Raw genomic sequence first — 4,192 nt, 5'->3', positions numbered from 1 at the left:
AGACAGCCCCCAGGGCGAAGCAAGGCTAAGCCCTCAAGGCGGGCACCTGACACCCTGCAGTAGTCGGCTAGACCTCGCCTGTCCCAAAGGTCTCAGCTTCCAAAAATAGCACCGCCAGCTGGAACCAAGTGTTCACACGTGCGTCTGGTGGACTTGCACACAGAGATGCCAGCAGTGTCTCAAGAAAGAGTCCGGCTGGGTCAGGAAGGGTGACATCCGGATGGAAAGATTTAGCCAGAAGACTTGCCCAACAGAGCTGTTTCAAGAGGGTCAGTAACGGATTAAATGTTGATAAGGGCAAGGACTGGAAGGAGACTCAGAGGGTGACCCTTGAGTCACTTGCATTGGTGGTACCCTTACGCTTGGTGGCAAGTAGAGATACTGACATCCACACAAACCTCTCCTCTCTTTCCCTTTCCCCGGAGGTTGTATTTGGAACTAAATGGTGAGACCACCCGCAGAGTAGGAGTCTTGGTTCAGTGTGTGTGTGTGTGTGTGTGTGTGTGTGTGTGTGTGTGTGTGTGTGTGTGAGTGTGTGTGTGTGTGTGTGTGTGTGTGTGTGTGTGTGTGGCCTTAATGGAGAAGTTGTTTAAAAGGAACAGCCGTGGTGTTGAGGGAGTTTGGACAATAAATCATAACAACATAGCGACAGTAATCCAAGATTCAAAGGGCTTGGGAGACACAGCTGTCAAACAGTTGGGTGAAGGGGCCTCAGCTGTGAGTGAGTAAGCACATGTTTACCACACAGCAGGATCTCAAGGTTATTGCGTAAATGTGGTGGCTGCGTAAGGCTAACGCGCCCTGAACTGAACTCTGCCTAGGCAGCCTCCCCTCCTCTGTGAACACTTGACTTCCCTGGAGAATGTGCTGGTAATGATGACACTGATTCCAACTCAGGTAGAACCAAGTCCTTCTGGGGCAGTGACCTGGGAGACAGGGAAACATCAGAGTTAGGGAGACGCAGGGGACACATGGTCTCGGGTCGCCCAGCAGAGATGATGTGAAGGGAGGGGTGGGGGGGGGAGGGAGTGTGCAGCCATGTTAGCGTCTGCAGTAGGCCAGACAACATCGTCAGGGAGGCCCCGGCCATGCCATGAAAAGAGGGATCCTCTGCCGAGGCCCCAGCAGCCCTGAGAGAAAAGAGTCATCTTACCGCAGTCTTAACTTTGTGTGTGCGTGCGTGCGTGCACGCATATCTGAGTTTGAGACCACGTGTGTGCGTGGGTATGCATGGATCTGTGTGCGTACACGTGTGGAGGCCAGAGGTCAGATACGAGTGTGGTTCCTTGGGAGTTGTCCATCATGCTCTTTGAAACAGGGTCTCTCCTGGGTTTGGGGCTTGACAATTCCAGGAGGCTGGCTGCCCAGTGAACCTCTGGATCTGCCTGTCTCTGCCTCCCTGGAGCTGGATTTACACGCAGGTACCTCTGTGCCTGGCTGTATTGTTTGTTTGTTTTGTTTTGTTTTTTAATTTTGTGTTTGGGTACTTTGCCTGCATATATGACTAAACCATGTAAAAGCCTGGTGCCCACCGAGGCCAGGGGAGGCTATCGGGGTCACTGGAACAGGACCTACACATAGTTGTAACCATGGCAGTAGTGGGGATTGAACCCAGGGCCTCTGGAAGAGCAGCCAGCATTCTTGATCTGCTACATCTCCTGACCTCTGCCTTTTAAACTTTGGGTCCTGGCAAGTGAACACAGGTTCTCCATGCTTATTCAGGAAGCAGTTTACCAACCATGCCACGTCTCCAGCCCTGGAAATCACACATCATACGTCATATCTGAGGAAAACTTACCCAAAAGTTGTGACCCTTCCCAAGAAAAAAGCAACCACAGTAAGTGGTCTAAGTAGAAAGAATTGTTTTATTTATTTATTTATTTTTAAACAAAATGGAGCAAGACCCAAATTGCTTCGATGTCTAGGAAAATTTCACTATTGCAGCTCTGTATGTTTCAAGTAGTCTTGTGCAGGAAGAGGGAACTTTCGATGATCAGGCAGTTCAGGAAAAGAAAGAGAGGCCAGGCATGTGGCTCATATTGAAAACTTCAGTCCTTGAGGGGGTGAAGCAGGAGGATTTACCAGGCCAGCCTGGAATGAATAATGAAACCTGGTTACAGAACGACATCAAAATAGCCTTCAACTTTCCTCTTTCAATTCAGAATAAAGAGAGTTGAACCTGCTTGTGAGAAGAAAATGCGCGCGTAAAGGAAGGATTTGAGCATGTGGTGGGCAGAGCAGAAAGCTGAGGGGTGACATCCAGGCTGCACAGCTCTACACCTGTGTCTCTTCTTCCTCCTAAAAGTAGTTTGTCACATGCCATGGTTGCTGGCTTTGCAAATGTATTTTTTTTTTTTTTTTGTTATTTGCATGTGCATGACTGTGTGCATGTGTTTGGAACCATGTGCTCATGAGAGTACATATGACGGTGCCTGTGCCTGATGGTTAGAAGGCAATCTCAGACGTGATCCGCTTTGATTTTTGATACAGGGTCGCTCATTGGCCCGGAGCTTGTCTCAAAGGTCAGGCTAGCTGGCCATAGGCACCAGAGATCTGCCCATCTCTTCCTCCTCCATGCTGGGATTGGAAGCCCACATCACCATGCCTGGATTATTTATTTGTGTGTGTGTGTGTGTGTGTGTGTGTGTGTGTGTGTGTGTGTGTTTTAACGTGGGTGCTAGGAATCAAACTTGTATCCCCATGCTTACAGGACCAGTACTTTCCAGACTGAGCCTCAGCCAGTGTTTCCCAGAATTCTATGTGTTCCTCTGGATAAAGCCGCACAGACTGGGACAGTTGTCCCGCCGAGACTTCTGTGCTGGAGTAGGATAGAGTGCTTATACACACTGCTCTGCACTCCTTAGAGAGGTAAAGGGGGACACAAGGGTGGCCTCTGCCTGCCACTCCCCCCTCACCCCCCCCACCCCCACCCCCGCTTTCTGAGAAACTATGGGCTCCTGCACGCTGTGGTGGGGCCTGGGATTGCTTTCTGTCCTCAGGAACTTCCTGGTCAGGTCCACAAACCCTGCTGGTGTTCTCACCCACACTTTGTCATTATCCTCTTCACACTTCATTAAAGCTGTGCACATAGTGTGACGGCCCCTCTGCTCCCGTCCTCCACATCCCTAGGCACCAGAAGCCACACCATGATGTCCATCATGCCTTTCTGGCTTGCAGTGGCATCTCCAGCACGAAGCGCCAGTGTCTGGCCGAGAAGGAAGACTCAACAGACATTCCCTTTACTTAGCCAACATTTATTAATACCATTCCCGGGCGACTTGGGACAGACAAGTGAGCAACACAGCCAAAAGGTGCTGGAGGAAATGAGGGACTACCAATCCAGAGGTGGCATAAAGGGATGGAACATTCCGGGGGGAGGTGGGCCCTCAAACTGGAATGCGCCTCAGAACTTTTGGGGAACCTGAGAAATAAGTGGTACAGGGGCAGGGTCTCCCTCCCGTGGACAAGTCTTCAGACGACTCTTGAAAAAGCTGCCCTCCACCGGGCCCAGCCTCGGGGACCGCTGCTGGGAAAGCTGGGGGAATAGTGACGAACTGCGTCAGGTTCCACATTCAGGTTCAACGTGGTGAGCTGCAAAGTCGCGCAACCGTTAAGGACAGAATGGAACGTGACCGAGCACAAACAGATGCGGCTGCTTCTTATTAGCGCCTTTGGCAAGAACTTAATTGCTGAGGAATTCGCTGCCACCAGGCCCTCACCCATTCTGGCCGACATCTGCTAATCAGACTGGCCACCACGGGGAGGGGCAGGGGAGAGGCTCACTCTGATGGAGAGGCCTGAAGACCACAGCAGTTTCAGGTTCAGATCTCCGGCTTTGCCCCCACATCTCTATAGTGGCACAGAGAGAGCCAATCTGCTTTCCTGGTTCTCATCGCCTCTGGGACTTGAGGTGCGCTGGTGGGTGGGTGGGAGTCGCCATCTCCTGAAAGCCCCCCTGTGCTCAGGCTGCGTTCCCTGGGGTCCAGGGTGAAGTGCAGGGTCACTACCCATCTTCATCATGCCTCTAATGCCCACTGATGACCTGGGCTCTCCTAAGCTCCCAGCCTGGCTTTCTTTCCTCTCTAGCTCCCAGGGACCGTGGTTTGGACATGTCTTCCCTCGAACCCATGTGTGTGTTGACAATGTGATGGCGTTCAGAGGTAACACACCTACCAGGTGATGAAGCCACATG

Source organism: Phodopus roborovskii, unplaced genomic scaffold (genome assembly GCF_943737965.1).
Source record: "Phodopus roborovskii unplaced genomic scaffold, PHOROB, whole genome shotgun sequence".
Taxonomy (NCBI): Eukaryota; Metazoa; Chordata; class Mammalia; order Rodentia; family Cricetidae; genus Phodopus; species Phodopus roborovskii.
Note: the sequence above shows the minus strand (reverse complement) of the source record.